The sequence below is a fragment of the Equus caballus genome, chromosome 3 (genome assembly GCF_041296265.1).
Source record: "Equus caballus isolate H_3958 breed thoroughbred chromosome 3, TB-T2T, whole genome shotgun sequence".
Lineage (NCBI taxonomy): Eukaryota > Metazoa > Chordata > Mammalia > Perissodactyla > Equidae > Equus > Equus caballus.
The window spans coordinates 20003962-20024468 of record NC_091686.1 but is presented as its reverse complement, the minus strand read 5'-3'; the positions used below and the strand labels follow the sequence as shown (position 1 = coordinate 20024468).

Below are 20507 nucleotides of genomic sequence, written 5' to 3'. Positions count from 1 at the left end.
TTATTATTAATTAGACATGTCATTGCTTCAGGCAGAAAATTATTGGAAAGTAAAAAGGTCTATACTCCAAAGGCCCATAAGGAAAGATTTCCATTTCTATCATTGCACATCTCTTTCAGTTCCAATTCTCAGTGGAAATTCCTCAATGAATTCAGTCCTTGTAACACTAACATTTAGAAGTGTTTCCCATTTAAAAGATAGCTGAACTAGGGTTTGCCTTGTAGGGTATTTTCTGTGTTATTTATAAGCCAGTTACATTTTCTGAGGGCATGTGGGTTCCAAGGAAAATCCTTCAGTGTTGCCCAGATTTTTATTGTCTTCCATTAGGAATTTTAGACAGGATTGAGGCATGGAAGAGAACAATTAGGTCATCCATTTCATCCATCAGGCTGGCATCCTCCAAAATATTCTCATTTTCATCTGGTTGGCTTTCACAAGTACATGGCTCCTTCCTCATTCCCATAAGCTCCATCTATTATATCTGTGCCACTCTAGCCACATAGGAAACCTCTACTGCTCCCCATATAGGCCAGGACTCCATGGGGCTCTCTAGGGATACCTATGCCAACATTTCTTTTGCTCCCACACTATGGTACATGCAAGAAACTTCTAGAATCATATTGCTTTCCAGAGCTCCAGCTATAAGATCCAGGGCATAGGTATTCTCTGTACCCAGATTCCTCAAACTTATGATTTGGTCCTGCTGTCCATCCACCCTCACTCTCCATCCTCCCTTTACCTCTATAGCCTCCTCACTCTGAGCTTCCAACCAAATGACCAAGCCTCCTATCTCATAGTGAAACATAGAGCCTAACAAAGCCAAACTCCCTGAACTTCCGGCATGCCTACCAATCAATTTTCCCAGCTGTACAAAGTTAACCTCTTCACTTGTATCCCTTGTCTCATCCCACCCTCCTCTTCAGGAATCTCCCTCCATCAGTTGCCTTTCTCCTCTGTATCTTCAACATGTCTCCTTTGACTCTTTCCCCTCAGCTTATAAAATAAATATGTGGCTATCATAAGAATACATACACAGTATCTGCAACAAGAACCACACACAAAACTCCCCCTTGTCTCTTAACTATCATCGTCCCTTCACAGCTAAGCTTTTTCAAAAAATAATGAGAAGAATGTTCCAGACAAAGAGAATGTGTAGGTGGAATGGGATGAAAATATATGTGGGGGACGAAAAAGAACATGACCCTTCTAGAAAGTTGAAGGCCTAGGTGGGTGGAGAATCATGAGCAAGTGGTGGGAAGATAAACAAGGGCAAGATAATACTGGCCTCATGAGTCGTGAAGGATTTTAACCTACATCACAGACTTGTTTTGAAGATTAAATAAGAGTGTGTATATTAAGTGCCTAGAGCATGTAATAAAATGTAACTATTACTATTTTAAAACAGACTTTCTTCTAACTTCATTAGCATACCCTTCAATGCTACAGAAATCAGAACAATCCTTTGTTATTGGGCTTGAAGTCAAATTGAATATGAGGATAAAGATGAAATCTCTCAACTCCACATGTGGGGCTCACTTGGAAGCATCTGGAGACAGTAATGGATACACAGAAGATATATGTAGCACAATCAATGTGCACTGCACATAAATATGCAAAATAAGAAAAAATAAAACTTTCTCTGAAGCTCCTATTTTGGTAGATGGAGGTTTGGTGTATGGAGTGAGAAGCTGGACTAGAAATTTTTAACTAAAGATAACCCCATCTCACAGGACAAACGTGATCCTGGACTAAATTCTAGACGGGAAAAAAAAGTGCTAATAAGGACTGCACTGGGAGAATTGATGAACTGGAATATGCACTGTAGATTACATAGAAGTATTGTATCAATATTAAACTTTCTGAATTTGATGATTATGTGAGAGAATATCCTTGTTCTTGGAAGATACACAAAGGAAGACTAAGGAGTAAAGAGGCATGATTTATGCAACTTACTCTCAAATGGTTTGAAAAATAATTACATATTATATATTATAAAAATTATGTATTAAAAATAATTTTATATATATATAAAGAGAGAGAATGCTAAAGCATAAGTGGTAAATTGGTACATCTGACTAAAGGGTATAGGGGAATTCTTTGTACTATTTTTTACAATACTAGGGTTCAAGGGCTGGACGCTGAGCTATCCTCTGGCCCTCACTACCCTGTAGCCTCCTCGGAGATGCTTCTTTCCCTCCTGGTCACTCTGCAGTGCTCCCTGCTGAAGTCCTCAGCTGGTAGAGCTTGTGGTCTGTTCTCTTGGCACTGTCGGGGCCAGTGGGGTTTCCCTATCTTTGCAGATGTGACCTTCTCTCAGCTGTTGCTTCTTGCCTCTGGATAATGCAAAAGGAACTTTGGGAAAACAGAAATCCATTTCTTTCCCCAACAAAGCCTGACTCTCAAGACTACCGTCTCACTACAACTTCCTCAAAACTTAATTTGAGCCTCAAAGCTGAGCAATGACTTGGTGGTTTTAAGCTTTTGCCTTTTCCCTGATGCTGTAAAACCTGTGCTTCAGTGAAGGGTACAACCCATCTTGGTTTGCATCAAAGGCATCTCCACTTAGATTTTCATGAAGGCAGCTCTTACATATATCTTCCATTTAAACAATTTAACTAGTCCCAATCTTTATTTTCTACTTCTCTACTTTATTTTCTACTTCTCTAGGTGGCAGAACCACAGTTCACACTCTGAGTATCAAAACCTTCAGGTCTTAATAGTCATCAACTACAATCATCAAAAATGGCTACACTAAATACGAAATGCAAGGTTTAGTAAAAGAAATGGGTAAATTTTAGACATATGGATTTTCACAACTATTGACAAACTAAATGACGTGGTGATTCTTTACGTAGTTAAAATTTCAATTTAAAAAGTATACTTTGCATGTACTACTCATTTTCACTATAATTAAAATTTATAACCCACAGCTATTACACTAAAGTATTATGCTGTAGCGTGAATCTGTGGGCCCTCCCTGCCTCATCTCCCACCCCCAATAATGGGATCAGGATCAAAATACTCATTTTCTGCCTAAACTAAGTAATCATGACAGTGATAAATGTATATGGAACAAAAATTGACAACTATCAATAACCTAGAAAGAATTTAAAGAGGTAAGATTACAAGGATGTCCATAACAAAATTTGGCTGCACGAGGAATGTCTCCAGCTCCCACAGTGAAAGGACACCTGTGAGGCTTTGATTTGTTTGGGTCCTGGTTGATTATAGAGCCACTACAGAGGCCTGGACAGTGAGAAGGGGAAGCAGGAAGATGACATCTCTTCCACATGCTTAGGTTGGTCTCATCACCTCTCTAGCCCCTATTCCAATGACCAAATAAAGACCAGGATTTTTTTTTTAGGTGTCATTTTATGCTTACAAATCTCAGATGCAAAGAGAAAACTAAGAAGGATTTAAAACTTTGCTATTCTGGAGCAATTAATTTTAGGGTCTTTGATTTCCCTGAAAAATTTAAGAGGAAAAAAAAGAAGATCTTGTTCAATTTGTGTTAGGTGTGCCATTAATATTGCCAGAATGGCATTTATCCTTTTAAGCTCTTGTAGGTGCTTCTAGAAAAATGAAGCTAATAAAGATATAGAAGAAACTTTTACTTTTAGGTTTACTTGAAATATTCCATGGCTTTTATCTTCGTATCCTATTTGTATGTGCCATTTCATGTAAACTTACTGAATATTTTTCTTATGAACTAACATAAGGCCTGAATAATCTTACAGAATAAGTAAAAATTCTCTTTCTCTAAAACTAATGCCCAAAAGAAGCAGCCCAATGCTTCTCCAGATAATTTTTTTTTCATAAAGAGTTTGTGGAAGTTTATTATAATTTATGACTCTACAAATGTACATATGTGTATTAAATCTATATTATACAAGATTTTGTATTTTAAATTATACATATAATAGACACATGCACATATCCTAACATAATTAAACTTTACAAATCTACTTATATGTATTTTCTCTTTGTTTTTCTTTTACAAAAATTTCTGTTTTTGTATTCATACTATACCTGATCACAAGGTAACCTAAAGCATGTTCACTTTAATAACTTTTACACATTCATAAATATTTTTAAACCCCATAAATGTTTAACATTAGTATAGCATATCAAAGTACTGCTCTTTTCTCTGTAAATAAATCATTTCTAATCGAAAGACAGGGGTCAGGGGGGAGGTGCACAGAGTAACAAAAATCCTTTTGGCCAGTGAATCAAAGGACATTCCTAAACATTAACTTCTCTTTTCAAATATGAAAAACATATTAAATATATATCTTCTAATATGATGTTTTCCTCATGTTTCCTTTGAGTAAAATCTGTTTAATACATTCCTCTTCACATTGTGCTATAGAATTCTTAGTCAACTTTGTCATTTTTCCCTCTGCAAAGGGCTGCCCATTGGAGGGAAGCCAGAATTTCTGTGATATCACTCACTCAACCAAGACTAACCACGCTATGTTCAGGCAAAAATGAGTTATAATGTAAAAGAAAAATGATAAAACACATATATAAATTATACATAAATACACACATACACACCGCCCATTACGCTACTTCTAAAGAAAAACAGATAACTCCTGCTGTCTGTGTTTTGAAAAGAAGATAGGCTATGAAAAAAGCCATAAGGCGTCCACAGGATGAAATCAACTTTTAGGACTGCTAAAGCTTCCATGGTTTAAATGCTTTTTCCCTAAACCCATGTGTTCATCTGTATCTATAATTAGGAGTGAAACAATAAGGGATTTTTCAAGTAAACCTTTCCTAAAGCTGCAAATTGCCGTGGTACTTAAAGGAAGGGGTGCCAAGTGACTTGTATGTTTCTGGGCAGCTATATCAAAACAAACGGCACATGTGGGTGGCCATGTTGCTTATACTCAGCAGTATGTGAGTTAGTATTATTAGTTACACTTGCCTCTCACAAGCAAAGAAAGTCCCCATGAGGGGCAGCCCAATGGCATAGTGGTTGAGTTTGCACGCTCCACTTTGGCAGTCTAGGGTTCACAGGTTCAGATCCTGGGAGCAGACCTACAAGCCATGCTGTGGTGGAATCCTACATACAAATAGAGGAAGATTGGCACAGATGTCAACTGAGGGACAATCTTTCTCAAGCAAAAAGAGGAAAATCAGCAACAGATATTAGCTCAGGAGCTATCTTCCTCACCAAAAAAAAAAAAGAAAAGAGGGGCCAACCCAGTGGCACAGCAGTTAAGTTTGCACATTCTGCTTCAGCTGCCCGGGGTTCGCCAGTTTGGATCCCAGGTGCGGACATGGCACCACCTGGCAGGCCATGCTGTGGCAGGCATCCCACATATAAAGTAGAGGAAGATGGGCACGGATGTTAGCTCAGGGCCAGTCTTCCTCAGCAAAAAGAGGAGGATTGGCAGCAGATGTTAGCTCAGGGCTAATCTTCCTCAAAAAAAAAAAAAAGAGAAAGAAAAGAAAAGAAAGTCCCCATGTTAATTCTACAATACCTTTTTCACATCTTTTTGCCATGCCTATGACCAAGCTATGCCAACCCATTATGTCTGTAGCTGTCATTAATTTTTCTGGATAAACATCCTCTTTGAATCAATCTTTTGCCACCTGCATTGTTCCACATCACTTCCTTTTAGCAGCACTAACAACTTCAAGAGGACAACTGCCACTAAAAACATGGTACTGAAGCAATCATTTGGTTCTGTGCACACATTTTAATTTCATGCCCTACAGGGGGGAATCACTATCGGCCTTAAACAAAAATTGAGTCTTTAATGCTTTATTGTTTTATACAATTTATCTTTTAAATAGTCTATTAGCTCTTTAGAAAAAAAAGAAAGAAAGAAAAAATGTTCAATTGGCCCTGGGTATTTCGAGGACCATTCATCCCCCAAATCTGAATACTATAAATATTTCCCCAATTGTATTTTTAAGAAAATAAACCGAATTTCTCAAATGTCTCCCCCTTCATGGCATATCCTGTGGTTATCCCAGTGCAGTGAGACCTAACATGTTAAGCCAACCCTGTTGTGATTGCCAGAAGACAGAAGTATTCAGTTTTGGATATCGCACATTTAGATGGGTTTTATAGCATAGCCTATAATTTAAATCTCACAGAACAAAAAGGACAAAAGCAATGTGGGGGTGGGAGCCAGTGGGAAGCTGTGAAGAATAAAACTGAATATGAGCAGGAGAAAGTATGAATGTATATGGATGATCAGGACTGGCCTCCAACCTGTTAGGTGATTTATGCTTTCCTTTGACATGCATGTTATTTTCTCACTGGCAGCAACATCTAGTAAAACATTGTTCTTTTCCTTTCTCCCGAATGTATGAAGGGTCTAAAATCATGAGTCAATGAAAACGAGCTGCCCTGCTCACTGGTGACAGAAGCCTGACACCAGTAAGTCTGGCAATTAGAATCTATGATTAGAATCTAGAGGAGGGAAAATTGATGGGCAGCTGAAGACTAACTGCCCAGCAGATAAGAGAAACACTAAAAATCATCCACTCATGGAACTTTTTTTAAAAGGGAAAAAAGAAATTTTAAAAATTATGTATAGAAGGTAAAGTAAAGCACTTCTTCCCATAAAGACATTTTTTGGAAAATTCTATTTACGGCCCAGACTTTCCTGCCCTCTTGTGGAGAAAATACAGAGCTCTCTGTCGATATACATATGAAGATGGCTTCTTAAAACTTACAGATGGCTTTTCCATGGTATATGTGCTTTACTGTCATGGTTGTATCCCTGGATCTTTACAGAGCTTTACTAGCTTTTAAATGTTGTACCAAAATAAAACGTAAAATCTGAATAACAAATAACTAAATCAGGTGTTAGACTGCAAGAAATCACTTAATTTGGGACAAGGGGAAAATTGCCATGATTAGTTTTTAATAATAGTTAGATGTATAATAAATACATTTTAAATACCTTGGAGAAGAGAGAGAAAGAGAAAGGGCAGACTTTTCAAAGTGGCCATCGGAAAGCTCTTGTCCTGTTTCCTTCCTTCTACTCAGACAGTGGGCCATCATCTCTCTCTTTGGGGGCTGCCACTGCACATTATCATCTGGGCCGGACCAGCCTGCAACAGAGAACACACAAATCCCATCATTAACTCCTGTAAACTCAGAGAATCCCCAAGTTGCTTTAGGTTGCTTTTAAACAAATTTTGTAGAAGTTGGTTTAAATTGACACAAGGAGACAGGCTGGAGGTCCTGAGCCCTACATTCAATGCCCAGCTCTAACCAATGGCCAACTTACACTGTGGTTCAGGCACAAATCTACCCTGGCCATGCACAAAAAGATGCTAAATTTCATTTATTTATCATGTGTTCTAAAATTATCATATGAAAGGTGCTTCAGTAAAACCCAAAGTTTTTTATAAGGGTTTTGTAAGTTGGGCAGAAGAAAAGAAAAATTTATAATTGATAAAATTATCATGAAAATGTCTTAAAACTTCTGAAAGGCAGCATGATCTATTGTAAAGAGAAATTTTCCCCGAGTTAAAGACCCTCAAATGTTCACCGGGTATTCCCTAGCATCGGCTAAGCACCAGGGCAACACAAAAGAAGCACAAATCTTGATTCTCACCTTATATCATTAGACATTTACCCAAGTACCAACCATGTGCAAGGGCTATCTATCAGGGGAAACCAGGTACATACAACAGCTGGGCAACAAGGCCCAAATGGGCAAACCAGACAATAATAAATGGGCCAGAGAGGGGAGGCTGAAACATCAGGGAATTCCTGGGGAGGAAATAGGACCTGGCCAGAGAAAGAAAGTTTGAAGAGAGAAGGAAGGGAGAAATCTGCTTCCTGCAGCACAAAATGGGGATGGCTTATAAAAAAATTAAGCATGCTGGATTTGAAAGATCTCCAAGATATGGTTCTCTAGGGAAAAAGTACCCTTTTTCACAAAAGGAGGCAAGTTAGGTCACCCAGGTAGAATGGAACCAGATTACTCAGAGCATGGACTGCAAGGCTTGAGTCTGGATTTCATCAATAGGAAGCCATGAGTGATGTCTGGGTAGGGGTTTATTGATGACATTTCTGCAGATGACTCTGAAGAGACTGCTTCCAGCGCCCTGAGAGTGGGAATGCTCGAGAAAGAGAGGCGGTTATTAAAGTGATTCAGGCTGAGCTAGAGGGGAGGCAATGAATCCACAAGCTGTTGTCTAAAAAGATTAATTAAGTACAGTGACTGCTTGACTATAAGAAAGAGAACCAAAAAATGCCTGAGGTTTAAATTCCGTGGGGATGGTGGCACATGGCCTTGATACAATCAAGAAATTGGGCAAAAAGAAAATTCACATACTTTATGTTCACTGCCATCTCTCAGATCAGCCTTGCATGCTACTTTATAAGACTGGAAATTTTCCCTCCAAATTGTTTTTAAAAAAATAAAGTTTTTCAAACTGCCTTTACAAAAAAGATTTAGCAGAGTCTTTGAAAAAGAGCAGTCTTTGTTTCTATGCACAGAAATTGGAAGTTCCGGATGGCATCAAAATTTACCATCTATCATAATTAAATACACACACGATTACATTAATAATAAGAATGCCAATAATTTCTCAATTCATCTTCATTTAAGCACTTATTGATAACCTAATGTACACTCACACTGTACTATGTCCTACAAGGAATTCAAAAATAAGGAAACAAAATGCACTTCCTTATCCCAAGCAATTTTTAATCTATAAGAGGACTAAGACAAGTATATAAACCACTATAAAATAAGGCAGAAGGTGATCAACACTGTCTTAAAGGGAGTATGAATAAAATACATAGAAAGTCAGAGGAAATAAATCATTTCAACTAGAAGTCAGGGACAGGAATATATGTTCTGGGTCTTGAAGGGAAAGCACATTCCAGGTTGAGAGAGAAGTTTTCGGGTTTTTTGTCAAGGCAAGAAAGTAGGAAAGCAAGAGTTCTATTCAGGGTACAAAACTAGATGAATCTTGAAAGATGAAACCGGAAAGGCAGGCAATGACCATTATTGCAATGGGCTTTGATTGGCAGATAAACGATGGCTAAGTAATTCCACAGGCAAGGGCAGCCACTCAAGATTTGCAACAGGATTTTGGCATGATAGGATATGACCTGTATATAATTCAGTGAATTCAATGTTCTTTAGTACATTTAGTCTGGCAATAAGGTGTTTGGGACAGGAGAAAGATGAAAAAAAGATTAAAAGAGGTGAATAAGGGGTAACAGAAACAATGGTTATCTTGAGTAATCACTCTCTTAGAACAAAAGTGATCAATAAAATGGATCGTCTAATATCATGTTTTTGCCCAATACCTCCCAAAATCCCAGTAGTAAGCAGGAGTGATAACAGACTTCCAGCAGCATTTACATAAATAGACACAAGCAAGATGCCTCCAGGCTACATTTTCTCATTGGATTTCCCAATTCCCAGGCTGATCTTCCAACCAAGCTGCCAAAATAAATGGATATAACCTTTTAGCAGAGTTCAAAATTGAGCTAGTGAGGCCAATCCATCTATATGTTAGTGAACTTTTATTAGTGACTATCCTAGCCCAAACTAACATTTTCATTATTATAATAGCAATTCTTCTAGAAGAATATAAATAATATTTATTGGTTCGAATACTATCCTCTCATGCTATCTGGCATTCTTCTCTCCAGCTAGGATTAAACCCAAGACATGAAAGTCATCTACTTATTCCTGTTAGCCTATGCCCAAGACTACCCATTCGATTCTCAATTTTAACCCTGAATCAGACTATTTCAATCATTAGACTCCTGGGATAGAATCAATCTACAAACTCACAATTAGTTTTTTAAATGTAAATTTGCTGAATTATATCCAAGTAAAATCTCATCATATTGAATTTAATTACAATAAAAAGATGTGGAAAAAGATCTGTGTCTCAAGAGAGGGGTGCCCTACCACTGCAGTGACTGTCACAGCTATGGAATTATTACTAATCCTTCACACGAAATAAACATTTCTTTTGAAAGGATTCTACCTCCTTCCAACAGAAAGGAGAGGAAAATTTTCCTTTGCTCTTTGACTCTTCCTCAAGAAATTACCCTTAAAAAGTATATACTTTATATGAGATAAAGGTGGAATTGTAAATCAGTTAAAATTAAAAGCAATCAGTTACTAACTTTTCCCTATAAAATTAGCAAATATATATATATTTTCATGATAATGACCGGCTTTAGGGAAGGTGTAGAAGCATGAACTGGTACATAGTTTCTGGAGGGCACTTTGACAATATATACCTAAAGTGCTAAAATATGCATACTATTCAATCAAGCAATCCCATTTCTGGAAATTTATCCTAAGAATAAGGAAATAATAGATATACGCAGAAATTTAGTTTTCAGAATGTTCACTGAAATGCCATTTGTAATAACATAAAATCGGAAACTAACAAATATTTAAAATATCTATTTAAATGAATTATAATACATCCATATAATGGAATACTGTGCAACTATTTAAAATGATGCCAAGAAAACTGTCATAACAATTACTGAAATAGAGTCGATTACAAAACAGTACAGTGTGACTCTGCTTCTGTAAAATGTATATACTTGAATTTTTAATATAGACTAAAAGACTAAATAAAAGAAATTGAAATTATAGTGGTGGTTTTTCCTGGTGTTAGGTTCAGAAGTATTTTGTACCTTTATTTATCTGTTATTTCTAATTTTTTCAATGAATACTTATTTTTATAATTAAAAAAAATTAAAAAATCACCCTTCAGCTGCCTTTTTACCTCCACTCCTCATGTATCCCACCCCTGCAGGAAAAAGTTCTCAAGGAACCACCAAAAAACAAAATACAAGCAAACACGCACAATAGAAATGTAACGCAGTACTCTTTCTTAATTTCTCCTGCTCAACTTAGAGGACTTATTTTCATGGCTTATTCATCGCAGTGCATCTCTCTTCATAGTTTCTATTGATAAGCACTGTCATCTCTAGACATGTGCTCTTCAGAACAAATCTAATACAAAAAAATAACTTGGATTGCTCATATTCACTACTTAGAAATTGACCTTTAATATTATTTGCTTGTCAAATCTGGATAGATAGGAAGTTGCAACTGAACAAAAATATGGTAATGCTTTTGTAAATTTTTCCTGTTGCGTGATGGGAAACAGCAAAAAATTAAGACTGTGAGTTATTCTTTTAGAGCTTTAACCTAAAGAGCTTGTCCTAATGATGCCCCTGGTGGCAAGTAACATTTAATTTTTCTCTGTGTCATTGAAAAAGAATTAGATGTAAAACTCAGGTAAGAGATTAATATTTCACACCCTGAGGCTAAATACTTCAACATGAATATTCATAAAGGCTTGTTCTGAGTGAAATCTCATGAGAGTGTAGATTTTAAACGCTTGAATATTTTACATAGTTCAGAGACTGGGCACTCCATAGAGAAAGGCAAGAAGTCAACTATCAGGCTACTAATTGCAGGCCTCAACATCGACTACGGCAAAATTCCTTTCTCACACACACACACCATATTCCTTCAGCCTCCTTCTGAAAGTCTGAACCTGGCTGTCTTGTTCCTGAGTCTCTTCTTATTGATGGTGAAGGTAAGTGTTGGTGATCACTAGGAAAAGAAAATCAGAGTTACTCTCTGAGGCTGCAGATGCCTGACTTTGTGTGCTCTGGTAGGTTCCAAAGAGACTCAGGAGGGCGGGGGAAGGAAAGGTGGAAAGGAAACGGAGGCAGGACCATCCTGGTGCTGCTTGGATTCATGTTACTGTAGCCCCTCACCATAACTGCAGGATCCCCTCTGGTGTAGGCTCCAGGTGAGTGTCCTATCTTCTCCTCCTCTGTGTCAACATTGCTCTTGGTCTCTGATGGTACTTTCCATCTTAAGGAAAACAAAAGGGACTGCTCAAATAACTCTCTTAAGCCTGGTGGAACAAAGCCTGGAGTTACGTAGACATAAGCCAGAGAGAGAGGGGGAAAGTAGAAATAAAAAGGGCAGAACTAAAGAGATAAAGAGAATAAAAGTAAAAATTAATAACGAACTGTCTGGCCAAACGACAATAGAGTTAGCTAGGGACTCATGATAATAGCCAATAAACGCCTTTAAGGTGTAACCAAAAGAGGAAAAAGTTTAGCGTGGTATCCTGAGCAATGAAGTAATAGAAAGAAATTTAGTCAATGTAAAATGTAGGCTTATGGTAAATTTCCAATACATCTAGGATTTCGTAGAATATTTCTCCATGCACTACGGTGTTTTTCCCTCTGAATGACAATGAAAACATGGCAAGACAAATCAGTCAATAATAATCTTTATGGAATGATCCTGCCTTGAGTCTCATATTCCAACTGTATGACCACATAAATAGATATGTCATCTAAAGACTTCTCCCATATCTGAGACCTGAGATGCATGATTCCTGCATTCTCATATCTGGAATACTCAAAGCATAGCTGCTCCTCCATTAGTGTTCCATCCCTCTGCCATCTCAACCCTGTAAAGTACTCTGAGCCACCACACATTTAAATGTCTAAGGAAATAAATTTCAGCAGTTGACTGAGGGTCAAATGGCAGAGCAAACATGCCTCCTCTCAGGAGATCTCCTTAAGCCCTAAGTCCCATCTGTTTCCTGCCAATTCTGATGTCCCCGTGATGCACCCAACACAGAGAAGATACCCTTGTAGTTCTGGTACCATTTAAGGATCTAAACCAAGAAGGAGGTAACCTAAAAACACAATGAAGCAAATCAAAGCAGAGGGTTGAGAAGGAGCAGCGGGACTTACATTCATTCGACAAACATTTACAACACATCTGTTACAGGCCAAGTCCCAGAGATACAAAAGTGAGCCTTCACCCATCATCCAGCAGGAGATCAACAAACATATAAGGTGATTATGCTAGAATAAAGGTAAGAACACAAAGGACCAGGAGGAAGGCATGGCAGACAAAAAAAGTGCTAAACAAAGAAACTAATAAAACTGATAATTTAGTTTAAGTAATTATTGATTTCAAAATATATAACAATTTAGAATTAAAATCCAAGATAATTCTAACATAGAAACTGACAGGATGGGAGAAAGTGAGAAGTATGCTAAGATTCTTGTTTTGTACATGAGTAATAAATACACAATAATTAATTTTAGACATTGAAGAAAAATATAAATTTGAATGTGATTATTAAAAAAACACCATAGGAATTATATATAATTCCCAAAACAGTATAGAAACTAATGGAGCAGGAAAAAGCGGAAGTAAAAAGTTATATATTTGACAAAAGAAAAGGAAAAAATGAAACAAGATAGCATATATGGAAAAATATAAGATGGCAGGCATACAACTAATGTGTCTATAATTATAATACATATAAATAAGTTTAAAGCCTGTTTAAAAAGATAAACTCTCAAGCCAGGTTAAAAATCCAGCTAGATGCTATCTAAATGAGACATACCTAAAATAAATTTTCATGAGTAGGTTGGGAACAAAAGGATGAAAAAAAGATACTCCAAGTAATGATGGCTTAAACAAGATAAAAGTGTATCTCACATTATCCTGCCTCCCACAGGGCCTTTGCACCAGCCTTTAGTTCGGCCTTGAATAGTTTTTCCCCAGATCTTGGCCCAACCAGTACCTTCTTGTCATTCAGGCCTTGAATAAAATGTGACACTATCCCCACCCAGACAGGCCTTTCTGACCACTAATTCTAAAGTATACTGTCATCTCCATTTTATTTTCTTGATAAACTCATTTTTTCTTATTTCTTGATTGATTATCTTTTAATTCTTTTTGAATCTTATCCCACTAGGACATACGCTCCATGTGAGCAGGGACCTTTACTGTCTTCCACCCTCTTTTGGGGAGGAAGAGGAGGTTCTTAATAAGCCAGTTTGGGTTTCACTGTTTTTCTCTGTTTTTCTGCTTTCTATTCAATTATTTTTGCTCTTATCTTCTATTTCCTTTTTTCTGCTTAGCTTTGGTTTAATTTTCTCCCTTTTCCTTCTAAGGCAGAAAGTAGAAGTTTCTTAAGGTGAGGTCACGGCATTGAGACTATTTTTCCTTTCTTAATATAGGCATTTAGTGCCATAAATTTCCTCTAGTGCTGCTCCAGTTGCAGCCACAAATTGTGTTATTTTGTGCTTTCATTTTTATTCAGTTAAAAATACTTTCTAAGTTCCCTTTGCTTTCTTCTTTGTCACATGGCTTACTTAGAAGTATGCTGTTTTGTCCAAATATTTGGGACGTTTTTCATATTTTTGTTATTGATTTCTAAATTAATTCCATTGAAATCAGAACACATACTTCATACAATTTGAATCCTCTTAAATTATTGAGATTTGTTTTATAGATCATAATATGGTTTATCTTGACAAACATTTCATAGTCACCTGAGAAGAATGCATATTTTGCTGTTGTTGTGTGGAATGGCCTATAAAAGACAATTAGGGAAGCTTGATTGATAAAGTTATTCAAGTCTTCTATGTCCTTCCTGATTTTTTGTTTCCTTGTTCTATCAATGAGTGAGAGAAGTGATATAACCTCTAAGTATGATTGCTGATTGGTCTATTTCTCCTGCATTTCTATCAGTTTTTGCCTAGTATATCTTGAAGATCTGTTATTAGGTACATAAACATTGTACCTCTTGATAAATTGACCCCTTTATCATTTTATTTATGAAATAACACTTTATCCCTAGTAATCTTTTTTTAATTCTATTACTTTTTTTTTTTGAGGAAGATTAGCCCTGAGATAACATCTGCGGCCAATCCTCCTTTTTTTTTAAAGATTGGCACCTGAGCTAAAAACTGTTGCCAATCTTTTTTTTTTTCTTCCCCAATCCCCTCAGTAAATAGTTGTATATCTTTAGTTGTGGGTCCTCCTAGTTGTGGCATGTGGGACACCACCTCAACGTGGCCTGACGAGTGGTGCCATGTCCACATCCAGGATCCAAACCAGTGAAACCCTGGGCCACCAAAGGCAGAGCACGCAAACTTAACCACTCAGCCATGGGGCCGGCCACCTATCCCTGGTAATCTTTTCTCAGGAATCTACTAACCATACTGACCAGGAGAAAAAGAAAGAAGATACAAATTATCAATATCAGGAATGACAGGTGACATCACTACAGATCCTACAGATAGGAAAAGGATAATAAAAAAATATGAAGAATTTTATGCTGATAAATTCAACAACCTATATAAATGAACAGATTCCTTGAGAGACACAAACTACCAAAGCTCACTCAAAAAGAAATAGATAACTTTAGTAACTCTATGTCTATAAAAGAAATTGAATTTGCAGTTAAAATCTATCCCACAAAGAAGACTCCGGGCCCAGAAACTGGATGGTTTCACTGGTGAATTACACCAAATACTTAAGAAAGGAGTACTATGAACTCTACACAAATTCCTCCAGAAAATTGAAGAAGATGATCCTTCCCAACACATTTTATGAAGCCAGCATTACCATGATATCAAAACTGAAGACATTACAAAAAAGAAAATTGCAAACCAATATCCTTCATGAACATAGATGGAAAAATTCTTAACAAGACTTTAACATATTAAAGTCAACAATACATAAAATGGGTAATACAGCATGACCAAGTGGTTTTAACCCCAGGAATGCAAGTTTTGGTTAATATTCAAATATCAATGAATGTAATTCAACATGTTAACAAACTAAAAAAGAAAGACCCATGATCATCTCAATAGATGGAGAAAGACTATTTGACAAAAGTCAACCTCCATTCCTAATAAAGTCTCTCAGCAAACTAGGAATAGAAGAGAATTTTCCCAACCTGATAAAACACACCTATGTAAACTTATACCTGAGAGCATAGTTAATGGTAAAAGACTGATTAATAATGAATACTTTTTCTCTAGATCAGGAACAGGCAAAGATGTCCAGCTTCACTTCTATTCAATATGATATTGTTGGTTTTTATCCAGTGAATAAGGCAAGGAAAAGAAAGAAAATGCATCCAGATTGGAAAGTATAAGTGAAACTGTATTTATTCAGAGAGAACATTGTCATCTACATAGGAAGTCCTACAGATTCTATAAAAATAATTTTTTTTAAACTACAACTAATAAATGTGTTCAACATAGTAACAGAACACAAGGTCAAGATACAAAAATTAGCCATATTTCTAAACATTAGCAAGGAAAAATATTGAAAAATGAAAGTAAAGAAACAATACCAATTACATTAACAAAGAATAAGAAACACATAGGTATAAATTTGACCCAAAAATGTGTATACAGTGTTCTCTTGTATACAGAGAAAAATTAAAGGCCTAAATAAGTGAAGTGATATACCAAAAGACTCAATATTGGTAAGAGGTCAATTCTCTCCAAATTGATCTTTAGACTCAATGTAATCCCAGTCAAAATTCCTGCAGGCATTTTGCAGAAAGGATACAATGAAAAACAGCAAGGGGAGGCAAGCCCCTGGCCAAGTGGTTAAGTGAGAGCGCTCCGCTTCGGTGGCCCAGGGTTTCGCTGGTTCGGATCCTGGGTGCAGACATTGCACCACTCATTAGGCCACACTGAGGCAGCATCCCACATGCCACAATTAGAAGGATCCACAACTAAAATATACACCTAGGTACTAGGGGGGGACTTGGGGAGAAAAAGAAAAAAAAAGATTGGCACAACTGTTGTCAATGTTAAAAAAAAAGAAAAAAGAAAAATAGCGAACTTCCCTAGTGCCCAGATCATGGTGATAAAACACCATTTCCTACCAAAAGAAAACAGGGCTTCTTGGAGAAATAACTGACTCTAAGTCTTCAGTGGGAAATGAATAAAATGAGCCTGAATGTTTTGTTATCGCACATAGCAGGAAAGCTATCAAAGACCACTAGGGTCATGCCAAAGACTCAGGAGCAAATTTAAAGAGCCTCCCATTGGCCAAAGCTAGGATAACTTGAGCTTCAGTAAGGATTGAAACCTATCAAATGTTTCAATCCATGAGTTCATGACAAAATAACTTCTTAAAGAAATTTGTCGGCCACCTTGGAGCATAAGAAAATAATTCATTATCTTGAAAACAGATAAGTAACGAAATGAGTCAAGCATTCATCCTATTTTTCTTATCTGAACCAAACAGATGAGGGGTTGTATCTCTTTAAAAATGTATATCCAATTAATGAATGAATTAAATAACTAATGATCTAGATTGGGAGAGAAAAGAAAACTGGAAGAAAAAATATTAAATGCTAAACCAAGGGGAAAATAAGTTGAAACAGGACTAGAACAACAGAAGATTTCAAGGAAGCAGTGAATGTGACTAAGTATGGGGCTGTGGTTCCAAAATATAGGGATCAGCTTTAGAGAAGAGAAAAGAAACATCTTCTGAGACTGCTAGAAAAATATAAAAGGAAAGTCCTAAGGGCTATGAAATAATGTGTCAACTTTAGGATACGCAGTCCTACTAGGTAGTCTGATCTCTCTTAAATTAGAAGATCAAGCCACACTTGAATAGAGACCATAAATTATTTACAATGAGTATAAATTGAAAAAAGCAGAGGGAAGAGGCCAGGACTTGGTGTATACTACTGTTGACTGCATGCTGTGAAGAGGAAAAGTATGTATGTGTCTGTGTCTGTGTGTGTGTGTGTCTAATAGGGGTGGGGTTGTGAATCAGAGAGGTAAAAACCGGACAAACTGCAAGAGGTAAAGTATCGTAAGGGGCCGGAGAGGGCACCCTTGAGACGGATAATCACAGAATTCTACCAAATAGATTGGATGAAACCAAGAGACTAGGATGATTGGAGATGCCAGTAAAGGGCAGAGAAAATCAAGGCTGGTAGATAGGATGAGTTTTGAGAGAAATGATAAGAAAAGAGAATGAGACCCATTGTATTCATTCAACAATATTTACCCAGAGCCTTCCAATTGCCCAGTCCAGTGGAGAAGTTCCTTAGAACAACAAGGGCCAGGTCTTATCGTGATGGTCTGGGGCTACAGTGGGGTGAAACTGATGGCCTTGAAAACAAAGGGGAACAGGAAGAGTGACATGACATTAACAAGGGATTCTGATGTTAAAGTGATGCACAAGGATGTAGGAAAACGATCAATTTGGGATGATTTTTTTTTTTATTCTTCATTCCTTTAAGCTCAAAGAGACGCAGCCATATGGCCAACAGTATTAATTTCATATCTGTATTACTGATGAGCAGTAGCTTGCTATTCTGATCGAATGCTAGGGAGGATGAGAGTTAGTGATTAGTGTATAGTTTTGCTATGTTATATTTCAATATTTGCATTTTTAAAAACAAACTTAAATAGATATTCCATCCTATGATTCAGATCTTTTGTAAAAGAAAAGCCCACTACACCCACAGATGTGCCTACTAAAATACATCATGTCGTGAGAAAAACACATTAGAAAGTACATGAGCATTTTATTAATCATTCGAGAAGGGGATTTTTTGAAATTGCAGTGAGAGGTTGTAGTCACTTTCCTTTGAACATCTGCTGACTTCTGCTGTCTGTTGTTCTCATTTGTCAGATTTCTTAACGTTCCTCTTAATACAGTGTCTTTATTTAGTTCTCCCAAAGGACTATCAGCGATTTCTGGGAGGAAGAGGAAAACTTTCTGTCAATTCTGAATAATGACCAAAACAGAGTGATTGAATCACTTAATTGAAGCTCTGTAGTTTGTAATGTGATTCATATTAGGCCCCGTTCACTGTGAAAATGAAACAGTGGGTGGGTGTTCATGTAGACAGTAAGAACAGAGAACTGAGTCTTTTTTGTCTATTTGCTTCATTTCTCTGAAGCTCACACAATCCACAAGGGATTCCTCCCTCAACTCTGTAATAGCCTAAGAGTGATGTTGGGGGGCGGGGGGAGGAAAGAAAGAAAGACAAAATGTAACTAAAACAGGAGCACATAAAAGCCTTGCATATAGGTTGAGTTTTATAATCCCATAATAGTTTTTATTAGCTTACAAAATTGCCACCATTCCTGACCTCTCCTGTTGGCATCACAGAAGCTGCAGCTGAAGAAGGTGTAAGTGCAGTTATGGGACACGTAGTGCTGCTGCATTAGTCAGATTTTCAAATGGGGCTAACTTTGAGGCTATCCTAAAGGCTCTCAGATCCCAAGACTACGGGTATCTACGTATATGACTGACCAGTGCAGGAAATGTCCTGATGCACCCTAAGGGATATGGGTCAAGATCACACCTTCAAGTCACCTACACACTTAGATGGTCACCTTACTCTTGGCTTCTGAAGAAATTACTGTATCATTTGGAAGATGCTGGGGCTGAGTGTCCTGACTCTGGATGCCTCTGAACTCTCCCTCAACACCGAATAGCTAACACTTTCCCTTATCTATTCCAGCTTCAATTCATACTCTCAATTTGAGAAGAATCAAGCTAAGAGTGGTAATAGACACTTAGAGGGGATATTTAAGAATACTTTAGAAATACCATTATCTGATTCAGAGTTAGTGGTTGACAGGTTAACTTTAAAAATATTTTTAATGGTTAAAGGAAGAAAAATAATTTTTAAATAAACCCATACCTTAAACACTTTATTTTACCTTAAAATATAAATATGCATTCATTTAAGAAAATCTATTAATTTGTTAGAGGATGGAAAACTATTTTTTACATGTAGTCCCTCCATGGTTATGCAACATATTGCTAATTGTTGTCAGTTCAAGCTATGGTCCACTATACTGGAAAAGGTGCATTTTTTGGCCACAACATGAATAATTTTTGCCTCTGGATTTGTTTTTATCTGTTTCTTCATAGTCAGCTCCACTTTTTCTTGCTTTGGGATGTATGATTTCCACATCACTCACAATTTCATTTTCCAACAAATTGTCACCCTCAATCCTTTGTTGTACTTAATCTTCCTAAAAATAACTAGAACCCTTGATTTGTTTGAGATCAGCTAACTAACAAACCAGGTCCTTTGTTTCCTTCTTGTACTTTTGGATTTTCTGCAGTAGTTGTCAAGTTCAGGACGGTTTTCTGCAAGATGTAGCATGTGCTGAACTGGAAACTATTCTGCTCCAATACTATATTATAAATAATATCCATTATGTTGGTGACTCCTAATAATTCTCTGCTACCTTCATTTTTTACTTCAACCGTTTCCATAATAAAAGTCAAAAACTTTGACTTGTATTATCCATAAATGTTTCAGAACTCCTCATCCCATTGACTAGATAAACAATGTTACCTCTGCTGGGGAAGACACGGCGTTTGCATCTCCTATACAGTCCTCAAACTGGATGTAAGGGAGTGATAGCTAGAAGAATATAGCTTTTTTAGTACTTTTTTCAGGTACAGTTTTCTTTAGAAAATATACAACTCTATAAAAAACAAATTCCATGTTCAGACTTGATCCATGCCAAATTTTGTGAGCTGTAGTAAACCAGTAAAGACAAACAATTCATACTTTTAAATGCTCTAGGATTTGTGGGTTGGTCAATAACCTGAAGCGGCAATTTTTAAACTCCAGATGGAAGCCTGCAGGCCACTGCTGCAATGTTTCTTTGGATCTTGATGATGGATGCTCTA

General features: G+C 36.9%; 1 protein-coding gene across 1 annotated transcript in view; it reads right to left on the bottom strand.

Moving 5' to 3' along the window:
* The window catches only part of ZFHX3 (zinc finger homeobox 3), a 1295343-nt gene that overhangs the window by 1230552 nt on the left and 44284 nt on the right, over positions 1–20507 (bottom strand). The window contains exon 2 of the mRNA XM_023637235.2: positions 6927–7077. The gene's annotated coding sequence lies outside the window, so the exon portion shown is untranslated. The remainder of the gene's footprint in view (positions 1–6926; positions 7078–20507) is intronic.